This window comes from Quercus robur, chromosome 6 (genome assembly GCF_932294415.1).
Source record: "Quercus robur chromosome 6, dhQueRobu3.1, whole genome shotgun sequence".
NCBI lineage: Eukaryota > Viridiplantae > Streptophyta > Magnoliopsida > Fagales > Fagaceae > Quercus > Quercus robur.
Window position 1 is genome coordinate 21,485,531 of NC_065539.1, and position 18,476 is coordinate 21,504,006.

Here is an 18,476-nt window from a genome sequence, read left to right on the forward strand (position 1 = left end):
CTCCTTTGGAAAGTAAAAAATCAAAATTTGATGATTTTTGATGCATTCATTCATCTTATGCATTTAATTGTAGGAAAAGGAAACCGGGTAGCTGATTATTTCAAGAAACAACAAAGGATCCTTGAAGGTTGTTTGGGTATGCTCTCTTCTAAACACAGCAAATATATGGTTGCTGTTTTAAATCAATATTCTGTTTTTTATAGTTTGATTGAAGGAACATGAGAGAGTTTGAATGTTAATGTTGATTATAATTTCTCTGTACTGATTCTGATGTTGGGTTTCTCCCAATTATGAATATTCATTGGTTAGAAAAGTAAGTGAACACGAGCAGAAACACATTTGGCATATATCACTAAATCAGTTATATCAGTTTTGCAAATGGAGGCTCTTCATCCATTTAATGTAGTGCACAGTAGCTCAAAAAGCAATTTATAAATTGTGGATCTCAATTTATTTCATTTTAGGTTCTTTACACCCAACTGAAAAGCTATTAATGTTTTTTTGCAGAAAAAATATAGCTTCATGGTTTATGTTTTGACTGTTTTAAGTTCAGACTTAGAATAGTTTAGATTTCTTAGGTTTCTTTTTGGATTTTTAAGTATGGATTGAGGTTGCAAATTCTTTTTAGTTTGATTGCTTTATGGTAATTACCTCTTACTAAAACACTTCTCTCTAATGAAGAATAAGATATTAGGGGTGAGAAGTATAAGAGTGTTTAAATTGATTGGGAGACCATATGCAATTAAGAGCATGATTTATATCAATAGGCTACCTATTTAGATAATCTTAATTTTTTGGCGAGTTTTTTAATTCTTTGTAATTCATGTTGACAATGACACTGATTTTGGGTTTTTGCTCATTTAATTGGATATCTAATACCATCCTATCTTAGCAGCTTTATTCATGAGAAAGTCAAGAAAATTGTTGGAACTACCTTGCTTGAGATGGTTTTGTAAAAATTATAGGGAAATTAAATCTGAATTTTCAATTTTTAGTGAGTTTAAATCTGAATCAACATAAAATCTGTGTTTTACATCTAAAATCTGCACTTTTTTACAACTAAAATCTGCTCTGCACTGCACTGTTTCACAAAAATCTACACTGGACTATTTCATTAAAATCTGCACTACACTGCACTGTTTCAAACTTTCTACACTGCAATATTTCTCTTCTATTAATGTTTCTTGAACATTGGTTGAAAATTGGATTTGTATTGTTTTGCAGGCAGGGATTTGGCATTTTGTTATCTGAGTTATTTGGTAATACAACTACAAGACGAGGACAGTCAGGGATTTACCAGTCTTTCCTTTATTTTGTACTGTTTATTGCATATTTATTGGTAATATGTTTCTAGAAAGAATTTGAAATTAGAATATGGTCACATATTCATTTTTTGATAAGCCAATACATGCACTTATATTATATGAATTTACACTATAACATTGGAAAATTTGAACAGAGGAAATGAACTAAAGCTTACACTTTGGGGTTCAGTTGCAAATCAAGTTGAGGAGAGCTTCTTTACTGAAAATCCAGGCCCTTTTATCGTAATAGCTACATGCTTGACTGTCAAGACTTTTAAAGTCAAGTCCATTTCTCTTTTCTATTTCTCTTTATAAGTAATTATGCACCCAATTCTTGAAGACAAAAACCATCTTCTGAACTACATTAGAAATGATCCAATTGTTTGAAATACAAAGTATTTTGGTTGAATTATTATGTAAGCATCCAATTAAGTTGTATAACTGGCTGGAAACTCAGATTTAGTTTGTTATTTTCTATTTGATTATTGAATGCCCTATAGATTTTATAATTTTGAATTTGGTTGGAAATTTTTATTATTGTTTGTGAATTTGAAAATTTTGGAGTAGGAGCTGGTATGGAGCCTAGAAAGACTTAATTGAAAACAAAAGGCCGAGATTGGGGTGGGGAATGGGAGTTGGAATAATGGAATAGCATGGGCTTCTTTCATATTTTATTGTTGATGATATATGTTTATCTTTTGCTGGTGAAGAGGGACTGAGGGAGAAAATTTAGGTGTTGAGGCTGCTAGAGTTTTTCTCAAGTTTGCAAGCTTCTTTGTGAAGATAACTGGGTGGGTTTTGGTTAGGATGTCTTTAAATTTTAAGCTCTCTGGCCTTAATGGTAGATTACCAACCTGTTCCAAGCTGAAGAAGGCAAAGGAACGTTTACATAGGCCTAATTCTTCCAAAAAATGGAGAAGAAAGCTTCTGTTTTTCTTTTGTCTTTTAGTTTCTGTTGTTCTGAAATAACTTTTAGATCAATGTGGTGGGCTCCCATTAATTCAACTCATAATTTTTTAGTCCTTAGACCAGGAACTCGAATTCAAATCCTGCTTATACAAAAAATTAATTGATATCTTGGACTGATAATAAGGATTATAATCATGAAAATAATGTCATAAGTTTTTTTAAAAAAATTCTATCATAATTATTAATTAAAAAAAAAGATTTACATCAAAGTTAAAAACCTAAAAGAGGCAGTGTAATTTCTCAGAAAGACTTGAGCATCCAACATTAAAAGCACAATTGGTATCAAGATCAGTTTGTGCAGTTCATTGCAACCTAATTCACTGGGGAAGCTACCTAAACAGCTTTTAGAGTTTTAAAATCAATGGGTGTCAAATTGCTTCCTACCTTAGGATCCCCTCGAATTGATGCAGTATTAAATAATAATTGATTGAGATCAAAGTATGAATCCTTTACTGTTTATATATATATATATATATATATATGTATGTATATAATGTATTGTGTAATGCTTGAGCTCTAAAGATCTAAGGTATGTTATTATAATACGTGAGAGATTTGCCAAGGCCCACTTGGTTTATTATAATTTTGTATAGATTATAAACCACCAACTTCATGCTTTAACTTCCTTATTATCTAAATCAGATCAAGTACTATGTTTATAGCTTTTAAATTGTGTCTTTAATACAAATTTGTATTTTGTGTTGCTTTAAATACAAATTTTGTATTTGTAGAACCAATTGAAGACTGATGGACTGATGGTATCCTTGGCCTCTATAAAGGTTTTGGCACTTTTGCTGTTGGATCATTGCCTGGTAGAGTCCTAGCTTTGACATCACTTGAAATATCAAAAGATATGATGTTAAAATATACTGAAGGTTTAGATATAGCTAAATCATCGTTAATTATTTTATTGTCACGTGAATTACATGTGACCGTTAATTTTAATCATCATTCAAAATATGGGGTGCAATTTCCATGTTTAGGTGCAATTGGGATGGTAATGGAAAGTTATTTATATTTTGGAGTGCAAAGTGAAAGTTCCCCTTTGTTTATGATGGATTTCTACAATTAACCCTATTTGTTTGTTTGAATATAAAAATATTTAATGGCCTACTATGTGCCTTTGGATGTGGTAGGTGAACTTATTCTTTCCATTATATACACTCCTTTTGTGTCATTTTTTTAATCTAGAAATATGGGATTTGGAAGGAGAAAAACGGCTAGAAACACCCATAATGTATATTTTGTTATTACTTGATGGCTGTTACAATTCTAATGTCACATCATTTGGAGGTTCATCTTAATGTTCCAGTGATCTATTTTTTCCTTCACAGTTAAAATGTGAACTAATGTGTTCTTCTCTTTAACATTTTCTTCTCACTTTAGGAGCTTCGGCTACAAAGATGATATGGACAAAAATCCATCTCATATATTTAGTTTAATTGTTTGAGTAAGTAGTTTTGCACTAAAAAAAAAAAAAAACCATGATGGCTGGAATGAATAATGCAAGTTAATGTTTCTACTATAGTTGATGCTCATCTTTTGGGACAGCAATGATATTTCATGTCCTTTTATTATGGATATAATTTTTATTTATTTTTAATTTTAAAAATTGGTAGCATTCCCGTGCATCGCACGGGTTAGCGACTAGTATCAACAATTTTCCAACCTATAGCTTCCTTATGCACTTGAAGTATACTTATCAATTGGTGTTCCCAAAAGTCATCCAACTTTGGTGGTTCTACAATATATGGGAGTAAGGGTGAAGAAAGTGGAAAAGGGACCACTTTTGGTTGCCAGCTATCAATATTTAAGAGAGGAACAAAATCCAACAATGCATTGACCTCCTCAATTGATTTTTCAGTATCCAAATTGCAATCAAAAAGGGTTAAGCAAGCCTTTAGGGGATCCTCACAACTTGATTGTATGAAAGTATCATGGACTAGGCTCCCAATCATGTTAACCTCACATATATCCTCATTGTCTAGTACTTGCTTACTTATGTCAAAGATATTAAGCTCAACAGTCATATTCCCAAAAGAAATCTTCATTACACCACTCCGACAATTGATCAAAGCATTGGATGTGGCTAAGAAAGGGCGACCCAAAATGACATGGATTTGTGTACTGGCATTTAGGGCAGGCTCAGTGTCTAACACAACAAAATCAATAGGAAAATAGAATGCATCCACCTTAATCAGCACGTCCTTAATAATACCTCTAGGGATTTTCACAGACCTATCAGCTAATTGAAGTGTCATGGTTGTGGGTTTCAACTCCCCCAAACCTAGCTGTAAGTATACTGAATATGGCATTAGGTTCACACTTGCCCCCAAATCTAGCAAAGCTCACTCAATGAGACGGTCCCCAATCCTGCATGAAATTGTAGGAGATCCAGGGTCCTTACATTTCATTGGATATTTATTCTGAATGATTGAACTAACTTGCTTTGTCAAAAATGCCTTTTTAGGGACATTTGTCTTTCTCTTCATTGTCACAAGATCTTTTAGAAATTTGGCATAAGCAAGAACTTGCTGAATTGTATCAAGGAATGGAATGTTTATTTGCACTTGCTTAAAAACCTCTAAAATGTCTCCAAATTGTGCACTTTTCTGAGGATTGATTAACCTTTGAGGAAATGGAGCTTTAGGAACAAACCTCTTATCAAGGGGGGAATTAAGATCCTGAATTGGAGTGGCGGGTGGGTTGTCCTTCTTTTCTCTATGATCATCATGTGAACTATGAGTTCCTTTTTCCTTTAATACAATATTTTCGTCATCCTCCACTTTTGGCATTTTCACTTGATTATCAACTTGCTTACCTGACCTAAGGGTAGTAATAGACTGAACATGTTCTTGTCCATGAGTAGAACTAGAAGAACCATTAATTGGATACTGCCCTTTTGGATTAGGTATAGGTTGACTAGGAAACTTTCCTTTTTCCCTCTCTCCAACTTAGGTTGCTAACTGGCCAACTTGATTTTCCAACTTTGAAATAGCTTGAGCATTCAAATGGGTGGAACTTTTCATCTCTTGAATGGCTTGGCTAGTTGATTGCATGAAAGTTTTGAGAGACTCCTCCAAAGATGGTTGTTGTCTTGGTGGTGCTACAAACTGAGGTATTGATTGAGGAATGGGAGGATATGCTTGAGTAGGTGGACGAAATTGACTTTGTTGATGCACTTGTTGTCCACCTACATTTATGGGAGGCTGATTTTGCCTCCATGAGAAATTAGGATGGTTCATCCAATTTGGATTATATGTCTCTGAAAATGGACTCGCAAATGGTTTTCCATAATTATTCAGTGCATTTGCTTGCTTAGTATAAAAATCAGGGTACCCAGCTGCAGAAGGACACATTTGTGTTATATGCATAGGACTTGCACAAATAGAGCATGTTTCACTTTGAACTTGATTGACAGAATTCATCCCTCTACCTAAAGTTAAAGCCTCAACCTTACGAGTGAGATTGTCCAACCTAGCTCTTATGTCTAAATCCTCACTAACTTCATACAATCCTTCTTTCTTAATTACAGGGGCACATCTCTCTTTACGGTTGGAAAAATCCCATTGTTGTAAACTATCAGAAAAATTCTCAAGAAATTTGTATGCCTCATCATCTACAAAACTCAAAAATCCACCACCATCCATGGACTCAATCATGTTACGATTTGTCTGAGTCAAACCATTATAAAAATATTATACTAGTCTCCATGTTTCAAAACCATGATGGGGACACTTTAAGATCAAGTCCTTAAATCTCTCCCAACTCTCATAAAATTTCTCTTGTTCATCCTGATAAAAATCTGCAATTTCTCTCCTCAAAGCATTGGTCTTGGCCATTGGGAAAAATTTAGAGAGGAATTTTGTGACCAACAGTTCCCATGAAGTGATAGATCCAAGTGACAAAGAATTAAGCCATGCTTTTGCCTTGTCCTTCAAGGAAAAAGGGAATAAACGCAAGTGAACAGAGTCATCAGTGAAATTCTGAAACTTACAAGTAGCACAAATCTCAAGAAAATCATTCGCATGCATATAAGGATCTTCTTTATCCAATCCATGAAAAGTAGGAAGAAGGTGGATTATCTGTGGCTTCAACTCAAAATGTGCAGCAGTGGTTGCAGGCAATACTGTGCAAGATGGAGGGTTGGTGGTTATGGGTGAGAACAACTCCCTAAGAGTTTTTGAATCATCTCCTGTTTCTCCCATTGTGGATGAATAATCAAAACTAACAATACGATTTTCTTTATCACGTATCCAAGTTCTCATACACCAAGCACAAAGAAAAAAAAATTGTTTTTAAAAAAAATAAAAATAAAAATAACTACAACTAGTAAAAGGAAAAATTCAATTAAGACCTAATTTATTTTCCTAACCAAGTCCCCGGCAATGGCGCCAAAAACTTGTTGTGAAATTTTAATGTACTCGCAAGTGTACGAACCATATCGAAGTATAGTTGGACAAGACCGAGGTCGAACCCACAAAGACTTATATGAACGTAGGAAAATTAATTAAACCTTAACCAAATTAATCCTAATCTAGTTTAATAAAAATTGGTTGTTTGCAATTAAATAAACTAAGCAAATAGTTAAACTAAACAAAATATATAAAGCAATAAAAAGATGTAAACAATCAAGGGAAATGAATTAAGGTTTTGAAATCCACCTTGTAAGTCATATCATCATATATTTATGATCATTAATTTTTCCCAACCACCGCATGATAATCTAGAAATCAATCTTGCTATCATGAAAAATATCATCATTAAAATCCTTATTTTAAAAATCAAAAGCATGTTCTTCTTTGCTTCTTAAGTATAAAATCAAATCATCAATTGTATCCGTAGCCAAACAAATCACAAGATATATCCAATTTTATAATCAAGAATTAATAAACCAAGCATTCAATTAATTAAGAAAAATCCTAAATCATGAGAAAAATATAATTGAACTCATATCTAGAATCTCATCTTGGTCAATTGATATGAAGCAAGAACAATTTAAATCATTAAAGAACAATTATTGTGGGAAAAATCAAATCACATAAATATTACTGATAATCCTTAACAATGTTTTTTCCTCAACCTTAATTATAAATTTAGCTATTCATAGTAATTGAACTAAAACACAAAAATAAAATACTAAACATTAAACGAGACAAATAAAATAAAACTAACTGTCATGGAAGAAAACCAAAGAAGTAGCCGCACTTTCTATACATTCAGCCCTCAGCCCTAGCACTAGCCTCAGCCCCTCTGAATTTTGCCCTAAAGAGCCTTTAAATAGGTCAAGGACTCTTATTACAAGTTGAATTCCTGTTTGAAGAAAATCCAGATTTTTAGGCTTCACTTAACCGACTATTTTGGCCCACTTAACTACATAATTCAGACTTTTGGTAAACTACAAAGTTGTAGCCCTTTAAGTTAACGTTCCAGCTCAACTTGAATTATCTCGATTGGACATTTGAGCCGAAAGTTATGCCAAAAATACTAACTGATGTGCAGTCTGGAATCTTAATCCGAATTGGACTTGGGTTTGGTGCAAATTTCCTTTGATTCCTTGCTCCAATTGGACTTAAATTTAATTGAGTTGGCCTTCTTTAACTTCATCATGGCCCTTGTAAAAGATTTTTAGGCTTCACTTAAATGACTATTTTGGCCCACTTAACTTCAGAATTCGGACTTTTGGTAAACTACAAAGTTGTAGCCCTTTAAGTTAACGTTCCAGCCCAACTTGAATCATCTTAATTGGACATTTGAGCCGAAAGTTATGCCAAAAATACTAACTGATGTGCAGTCTGGAATCCTAATCCGAATTGGACTTGGATTTGGTGCAAATTTCCTTTGATTCCTTGCTCCAATTGGACTTAAATTTAATTGAGTTGGCCTTCTTTAACTTCATCATGGCCCTTGTAAAAGTAAAGTCCATTAGCTTCCTTCTTTGCACATATCCACTTATTTAATTCCATTCTCCTACAAAAGACAAATTCACACAATAAGATTCAATTTAGCACAAAATTGATTATTCAACATTATTCCAAAATCAAATATAAAATGCATGAATTAACTCAAAATAAGTATGATAATACTTTCTAACAATGATATAAATATGCAAAATTAAGCTATTATCAATGCACATCATGTGGGCTTTAGGCCCACCTTGTTTATTTGTATATCACACTTACTTGTACTGTACACTTTACCTCTTATATAAAAGTAATCATGTATATTCTATTACTTGAGAAATACAATACATTTATTCAGTATTTCTAACATGGTATCAGAGCCACTGCTCTAACATTTTCTTAGCAGTCATGTCTTTATTGGTATTGCTCCATTCTCAGCATCGCTTCCGCCATCACAACAACCATCGAAGCCTTTCGTCTTTGAACCTCTGACATCTTCCAGCTGTCATCCTAGGGTTCCAGACCTACAGTTGTTGCCATTAAGGAGTTTCACACCACAAAGACTACTGCTTTTTGCCTCACCTCCGCGAATATTGCTTCGATTAATTTCCTGTAGGTACCACGTGCCGCTCAAAGGTTCTATGTCGTAGCTCACACACCCCACGCGCCTCCATATGCCACTGCACATCTAGGTTGTATCAACATGCACTCCCACGCGCTGCGTCTTTAGGTCACGCGCCCTCACACGCCTCAACACTGCTGCTGACATCATTCTGCCAAGTCAGCCCTAGTTACGTCATAGCTAACGTCACTTGCTTACGTCAGCTACTGACATCATCGTTGACTTCTATTGATGGACCGTTGACTTTTCCATAGTTGACTTTTTGCAATCTAGGTGCTCCTTACCTAATTATTCGCGTAAATTTCATTTTTGCAGTCCATTTTTTTGCACATTTTGCTTCTAAATGAAGAATAAGGATAAGTCTTCTTCCTTTTGCAACAATCGTCGCCAACAATCCAACAAACGTTTTTGCAAACGATTTGGCCATAATATTGAGACCTACTATCAACGCAATAAATCAGCTGTTTCCATTTCTACTGCTATGGTTGCTAACACTGAGAGTGTCCAACCTATGGCTCCCATTTCTACACAATCTCGATCTTCTAGATCCATTTTCATCATTTCCAGAGATAACCTTATAAACATCATCGCTAATGTCATTCGTATGGTTGGTAATATGTCTTATTCCTTTTCTCTCTCAACTTTATTTAGTATGTCTCCTACTTCTTGGTTTATGGATTTTGCTGGTTGCATTCACATGACACCTCACTCGTCCTTATTTTCTGACCTTAAGCCTGCGCCACACCCTCTTAATATTCACATAGCAAATGGTTCCATAATGTCTAGTCATAATATAGGTTCCGTTTCGACCTCTGACCTTTCAGTTCCTGGGTTCTTTAATGTTCCTAACCTTTCTTAAAGTTTATTTTCTGTGGAACAATTAGCTGAGTTGTGTTATCGCATTATATTTGATTATTCTTGGTGTATTGTGCAGGATCTAAGGACAAAACAGGAGCTTGGGATTGGTCCCAGAGTTAGATGTATGTTTCCCGTGGACAACCTTCGTCTTCCACTTGTTGCTCCTGTTTCTGTTGCTGCAGCTGCTGCAGTTTCTTTTATTCTTTCCCTTGCACTTTGGCATGCCCGACTTGGTAACGCATCTTCCTCTCGGGTACAACACTTGGCTTTTAGATGTTTGTTAGGTTCAGTGTCCACAGAAAATTTTGATTGTATTTTATGTCAATTAGGAAAACAACCAACTTTGCCTTTCAATACTAGTGAATCAATGTTCACTGATATCTTTGACCTAATTCATTCTGATGTCTGGGGGCTATCCTCTATCTCTAGTATTGGTGAATCTCGATATTTTGTTGTCTTTGTTGATAATTATTCCCGCTATAGCTGGATTTTTCATATGAAACATCATTTTGAATTATTGCAAGCATATTCTAATTTTGCATAAATTGTTAAAACTCAATTTTCCAAACGTATCAAAATTTTTCGATCTGATAATACTTTTGAGTACACTCAATATGCTTTCTAAGCTGTTTTACATTCCTATGGCACAATTCATCGACTAACTTGTCCAGGTACCTCTCAGCAAAATGGTAGAGCCGAACGAAAACTTCGTCATATTCTTGACACTGTTCGTGCTCTCTTTCTTTCTACCAAAGTTCCTGCTCCTTTTTGGGGTGAAGTTGCTCTTCATGTTGTTCATGCTATTAATTGCATTCCAAGTCCCGTTATCTAAAATCAAACTCCATATAAACGCCTTTTTGGGTCACCTCCAAACTATCACGACCTTCACTCATTTGGTTATGCTTGTTTCATTCTTCTTCAGCCATATGAGCATAACAAACTTAAGCCTCAGTCAAGACTTTGTTGTTTTCTTGGCTATGGCGAAACTCAAAAGAGGTATCGGTGTTATGATTATGTCTCTTATCATCTTCGTATCTCCAGTAATATTGTCTTTTGGGAACATCGCTCCTTTGTCGAGCTCTTTCACTTCCTTGCCTCCCTATCTTCCTCCTCTATATTAGATCATTTTTCCAGATGAAGCATGTATTCCTTCTGTAGCTGCTCCTGATCCTCCTGTAGTTGCTCTTGATGCTTCTATAGATTTCTTTGTCTAACCACCAGATACCTTTAATCCATTTACTAATTCACCCTTTAATGAATATGTGGAAGATGCATAGGTTAAAGACGAGCTACCCAACCTTGAGATTGGATCCCCTACTCCTGCTCTGCTTAAAGATCTTGCACAAGACATTCCACCTCATCACTCAACTCAGGTAAGATCCATTCTTACACATTTACTTAATTATCATTATTACACTGCATGAGCCTCTCACTTATCATGAGGCTTCCACTGACTCTTATGGCAGATTGTAATAAAAGAGGAACTTGATGCATTATCTAAAAACCATACTTGGGATTTGGTGACTTTCCCCCCTAGGAAATTTGTGGTTGGTTGTAAGCGAATCTACAAGATTAAGACTCGCTTTGATGGGTCCATTGAGCGCTACAAATCTCGTCTTGTTGCAAACGGTTTTACATTGCACTACAAATCATTGTTACATTGCCCTTGCTACACTGCACGAGCCTCATACCTATCGTAAAGTTTCCACTGACCCTTTATGGTAGATTGCAATGAAAAAGGAACTTGATGCATTATCTAAAAACCATACTTGGGATTTGGTGACTTTCCCTCCTAGGAAATTTGTGGTTGGTTGTAAGGGGATCTACAAGATTAAGAATCGCTCTGATGGGTCCATTGAGCGCTACAAATCTCGTCTTGTTGCAAAAAGTTTTACACAGGAGTATGTGATGACTATGAAGAGACCTTTGCTTTGATTGATCTTATCTCATTTGTTCGTGCCCTCTTAGCTGTTGCTACTGCTAGTAAATGAGACCTTTTTCAGAAGGATGTTAAAAATGCATTCCTTAATTGGGATTTAAGTGAAGAAATTTATATTCAACCTCCTTCTGGTCTCTCTGTTAAATCAAACAAGGTTTGCCACTTTTGACGTGCACTTTATGGTCATAAACAAGCTCCACGAGCTTGGTTTGCCAAATTCAGTTCTATCATCTCTCGCTTAGGTTACATGACCAGTTATTATGATTATGATTTATTTATTCGTTGCACTGACAAATACACTATTTTACTTCTCCTGTATAAAAATAATATGATCATAACTGGTGATGACCTTAGTGGCATTCAAGAACTCAATAATTTTCTCAGTCAGCAGTTTGAGATGAAAGATCTTGGACATCTCAGCTATTTCTTGGGTCTTGAAATCACTCATTTTACAGATGGACTTTATATTACTCAAGCCAAGTATGCCTCTGAACTCTTATCTCGAGCTGAACTCACTAATAGCAAAACTGTTGACACTCCAATTGAGCCTAATGCGCATCTGACTCCCTCAGGGGAGAAACCATTATCTAATCCCTTTCTTTACAGATACTTGATTGGCAGCCTAGTTTATCTCACTATCACTTGTCTAGACATTTCCTATGCTGTTCACCAAGTGAGCCAGTATCTATCTGCTTCACAATCGACTCACTAGACTGTTGTTCTACGCATTCTTAGATACCTAAAGGGCACTCTCTTCCATGATCTTTTCTACTCTGCTCAGTCTCCTCTTGTTCTCCATGCATTTTCTAATGCTCATTGGGCAGGAGATCCCACTGATTAGGTCCACCGCTGGTTATTGCTTTCTTCTTTGATTTATTGGAGAAGCAAGAAACAAACTCATTTGGCCCGCTCCAATATTGAACTAGAATATCGTGCCCTTACTGATACTACATCTGAGCTCCTTTGGCTACAATGGCTTCTCAAAGACTTAGGTGTGTCCACATCTTCTACTACTCCTCTTTATTGTGACAACCAAAGTGCCATTCATATTGCTCACAATGATGTCTTCCATGAACGGACTAAACATATCGAGATCGATTGTCATTTTATCTGTTATCATCTTGTCCATGGTGCTTTTAAGCCGATCTCAATCTCCTCTAAAGATCAACTTGCAGATATCTTAACCAAGTCACATCCTAAGGGACATTTTCGTACTTTGGTTGACAACTTCAAATTGGTCTCACATTCACCTTGAGTTTGAGGGGGACTATTAACATGTATTAGAGTATGTGGGTTTTAGGCCCACCTTGTTTACTTGTATAACACACTTACTTGTATTGCACACTTTACCTCCTATATAAAGGCAGTCATGTATATTATATTACTTGAGAAATACAATATACTTATTCAATATTTATAACAATTTCAACATATGATGTTTGCTCATGATGATTGTTTTTTATCATCAAATTAAGATACTAATTGATTTTATATGTAGACGTCAATTGAACCCTAAATCCCTTATTCAATAACAAATTACTTTACCAATTGAGATAATTGTAACCAATGAAAAGTGGATAAGAAATTAGATACCAAATGCTAATCTTTTTTGTGCTAAAAAAATAACCTTATAATTAAATGACTGACATACACACCAAAAGTCTCATACCACAATTAGTTTACATTCTCTTGGTGTTTCCAAATGGGATATTCATTGTTCAAATCCCCCTTCCCTTAATTATCGAATTATCTACAAAATACAGGCATACACCTATTAGACACTTTGAAATCTTCAAATATATATATATATATATATATATTAATAAGTAAAGCTTAGAGAAAGATCAATTATAATTTGAAATTGGAATTCAATTTTGCGCCGTGTGTCTAAATTTATGTGGGACCACACCATAATTATCCACTTAAATTTGTGCCATTTATCCACTTAATTTTTTAATCTTTGTGCCAAATGAGTTAATGAGTGCAAAATACTAAGAATATAATATTAATGAATTATAAAATTAAAAAAAAAATAAAAATCAATCACATATACTCAATTAAAATCACCACACAATAAAGATCATCACATGTTCTATTTTATTAAAAATTAGAAAAAAAAAATTGTCATAAGTAGCATTAAATTTAGGTAATAATTTTAATATGTGATTAATTACATTTACTTTGAAAATAATAATTTGACTACTTATTTATATTTTTATGATAAAAATTGTGTTTAATTTTAAATATATCCATATGTATGCATGTGTTACATGCTATTTTTTTTTTTTTTTAGTAATTTGACTAATTATTTATATTTTTATAATAAAATTTGTGTTTAATTTTAAATGCACTCATGTGTTTGCATGAGTTACATGCTAATTCACATTAAGGTGCATGTGTTGATATCCATTTTCACGACACCTACAAGCCCGATTCAACTAAGCCTAACTTCCTTGTGGACTCAATTCATGTATTATATTTATTTTAGTTTTTTAAGCATGACCCAAACCCATGCGACATATTGAGGAAATTGAGGAAGTGTGGTTTGGAGGGTATATGTTGGTTTCTTTCAGACATTTTGTATAAGCATAGCATATGTGTGCTACCAAGTGGGAAAAGGACTCTAATAGCATCTCATGCTTATAGGGGAGGTCTTATGCTTCGGCTATTCGTGGCCCAAGTTATAGCAACTAGATTCAATTGCTAAGAGTTGCATTTGACTAGGAAACAACAACCCTTAAGTTAGGGCCGCTTTATTTCCCATATCATGCTAAAAGCATGCCAAACTATTTCCTAAACAAGAGCAACCCAGGCCAAAACACCAAATTAGTGTCATGGGGGCTAAAAACCTCTTTCACTACCTAAAAATTAGTCATTAAGGATGCCTCAAGGCTAGTATAAAACTCTCTGTTCAACTTAAAAACAAGTAAGCCATGTTCTACCTATATAGCTAAAGCTTTAGAGAAAAAGCTCATTTAGCCAACAATGATTCTCCCAATTCTGAAGCTTGGGTGTAGAAATACTGGTATAGAGGAATCTTCCTTCTCTTTGTCACAACCTCTCTTAATTTTCTCTTCTTGATGTATGTGGCTCGAAGTTTCAAACCTATTGTTTTATGCATTTTTCTGCATTTTTGTTATTGACATTTTAATTTCTCTCTTGTTAAAGCACCACTAGCCTCTATTTACTAAGTGTGCAATTGGATACCGCTTATTTTACTGAAAGCTGAAAATAATAAAAAAGTTATTGTAGAGGCGCACGTAAAAACGCAAATGCAGTTGATGTGAGACGTATCCAAACAGAGCTTATGTATTGAAATTTTTGGTTTAATACTCTCCACAAATAATCACTTCTAAATAACCTAAGAGGAGATTTGGATCGTCTTGCATTTTTTGCCCTTGTCGTAAAATGTCCCCAATAATGTGTAATTTATAAACCATAATTAGTTGTCGAGAAATTATGTTGGGGGGTGGGGGGAGGTAAATGAAACTAATTAAAAATAACTTGAATTTATAAATTTCATCTAAGCCAAACATTTTGCTTACTTTTTTTGTGAATCTTGATAACCAAATAGTAAAATAGGTGGAGGAGCTCAAGCTTAGCAAATCCAAGATTGGATCTAAACATAACTTTACCCTTAATTATTCTCACAACTCATAAGTTATTCCAACTACATAAATTTGAAAGAAGAGAAAGTAAAAAGGCCATTCACTTCATATTCCATTATCATCCAAAACGTACCGTGGCTTCTCCAAAATACATTATATGTATATATTTATAGCATAGGTAAAGAAGTTAGTTCGATATTGACCAATTTAAAGTTGCACTTTTATATTAAAAGTTAGAAGCATTCATTGTACCACCTCACACCTTTGGCATGATGGAGTGCTTATAAAGTGTGAGGGCTAAAGGTTAGAGTTCAAGTATTCAAGAAGGCCACACATATACATTTTGATTATGCTAAAATTGATTTTTTATCTTATATCAAAAAAAAAAAAAACATTCATTGTAAATTACCATTTAACACGACCACATGCACTAAACAATATTTGAAGGCCAAAAAAGAGTCTCAATGTAATTTTAAGTTTAGTGGTCTCTTTGAAGATTTAGGAGGAATTGTTTTGTGGGCTTGGGCGAAATAAGTTTTTCTTCTTCCTAAATGTTATACTTGGGCTTTACGAGAGGCAAGACTTAGCCCATGATGTATTCCCACGTCAACATATAAGAATGTTATATGAATTGGTAGTGGATTAAAGCATTCACATCAACCCGTCTAAATTTTTTCTTCTATTTTAGTATAAGAATTGATTTTTCCTATTTTACATAAACAGTTTGCATAAACACCAACATCATATTGCTTATTATACATGCTATTTTCTTTAAATAATCATATATTATTATTTCCCTACCAACACACTATCTAACTTTATTTGGTGGATACTAAAGAGAGTAAGAGAATAGATAGAGAGAGAAGGAAAACAAAACATATTAAAACAATAAAATAAGAAGTGACGGTAACCGTATATATTTACACAATTAGAACACTTGCATCAATGTTTGTATAATATAAAAAAGTACCACATTTTAGTCAACCAAACCCAAAATTCACTCACATTAGGTCATGTAAAGTTGTGTAGAAATACATGATTGATAATAACCATGAAAATTTACATTAACACTATTAATTTTGGATTTAGTTTTTTATAGCATTGGACACAAGTTAAACATTATTGATGAATTTAAAGCTGCACTTTTATATTAAAAGTTAGAAACCTTCATTCTAAATTACCATCTAACACAATCATATGCACTAAACAATACTAGGGGGCGGAAAATAAAAAAAGTTCAATTAAATTTTAGGTTTAGTGTGGCTTTGAAGAATTAGGATGGATTGTTTTGTAGGCTTAGGTGAAACAGGTTTTTCCACTTCCTAAAAGGTTATACTTGGGCTTCACATGAGGCAAGACTTAGCCCATGATGTCTTCCCATATCATCATATTATGTATGATGGTATGAAAATGTTACATGACTTGGCAGTGGATTAGATGTGATTTTGGGACGAGCCGAAGGAGGAGCTGGAGGTGTGGAGCAAATATCTCCTTGCCAATTTTAAGTATTGAATGACAATATGATATGCTTGGGTGTGAAGCAGCACTTAGAGTGGATTGACCAAGACACACTTTTGATGACATCAAACCCCCTTAGTAGAGGGTTTGGAATTGATCGTGGATCAAGACAATGTAGGAGACCTCTTTATTGGAGCTATTTATTTAATGGTAATTTTGGCAATTATTTCAAAATATTAAACATTACCAACAAGTTCGACTTAATTCAATACATGCATCCTTATTATTACATGGAGTTTCGTCCCACAATTTTATAACACACCCCATTAATTAACATTAATTATTCTATAAAAAATTAACATTAATTCCATGTGGAACCAATCATAATTATTTACTCATAATCATATGTGACCAACTTTAATCATGTTCACCCTAAAAAAAAAAAAAAACTTTAATCATGTTAATGTATTCCAATGGTCGAAAACTAGAGTTGACCATAACTTTCAATTTGGTAATCTGATTAAAGCACGTGCCATATCGTTTTAATTGTTAAGACTTATAGATTTGTTTTGCATTGAGACTTTGGGAACTACCACCGTGCATCCTTAATGCGGTGGTCACTCCACAAGTATAAATGCTTGTGGGGTGTGGGGGGTAAGGGCCGGAGTTCAAGTTTCCAAGAGGGAGTTCTACACACATATACACTTAGATTAGGTTAGAGTATAAATTCTATCTTGTAAAAAAAAAAAAAAAAAAGTTCGAGAACTCAATAGTCCAAATCATGATTTTGCCCTTAAGTCATATAATGACAAATTTGCCCCCTCCTATTGAGGTTAAACGAATGTAGTAAAATGGGGTGTTATACATATTCCAACTAGGGATGTCAAGTTTGCCCCACCTTGCTTGACTTGCCTCTCCTCGCTTTCCTGCTTCGCTCTATGCAGGTTTTCCCTGCCTCGCAAAGGCGGTGAGACAGGAATGGGGCGAGAGTTTAGCCCCGCGCCACGATGGGTTTAGACTTTTTTGATCCAACCCGCCTTGCTCCACATTGATAAGGGTTAAATTGTAAATTTTTCATACCCTAAAACCTTAGTATTTAAACAAACATATCATTAACTTATTTTATTCTACCTAACAAGGCTTTTTGTCTTCTTTTTTTTTTTTTTTTTTTTCCCTCTCTAACAAGGTTGGAAATAAGGTACCAATTTTAATATTTTATTTTATCTTTATTATAAACAAATTTATATACTATTGAATCATTGATTTTTGTATTATGAGATTTTTGTTTTTGTTGTGATATTGTCTTGTTAAACACTTTAATAATATTATTCAATTTTTGCTAAAAATTAGTTTGATTTAATGTGATAAATATATTTGTAATTTCAAGTAATTAACGAAATAAGTTTTATTAAAAACAATTATAATAGTTGTGGGTAAATTAACAAAATGTAGAGTTTTACAGGGTGGGGCGGGGCTTTGCAGGGGCCCTAAGGGGCGGGGATGGGGTAGAAAATTTTCCCTGTCATGCAGGGGCGGGGCGGAGATAAGGTAAGACAAAACCATGGGGGTAAGGGCGAAGACCCCGTCTTTCGGACCTGCCCTGTCCCACACCATTGCCATCCCTAATTCCAACTGAAGGAAATATTCCCTTGGGAGCCTAGTTTAGCTTATTACCGCGTTTGGTCCATTGCAAGGTGATGACAAGGTTGGTTGGTATGGATGGTGATTGAGGCTAAGATTCTTGAAGATAATTAAGGACATTGCGTTGATGTTTTGTATGGTATATTGCCAATATTATATTATGTTGAATCTTGT

At 34.4% G+C, this 18,476-nt stretch overlaps 1 non-coding gene across 1 annotated transcript; it reads left to right on the forward strand.

Moving 5' to 3' along the window:
• Positions 1–5,993: 5,993 nt before the first annotated feature.
• Positions 5,994–6,102, forward strand: LOC126690691 (small nucleolar RNA R71). Its single transcript, XR_007644727.1, has one exon. It is a non-coding gene; the product is annotated as a small nucleolar RNA R71 (small nucleolar RNA).
• The last annotated feature ends 12,374 nt before the right edge of the window (positions 6,103–18,476 follow it).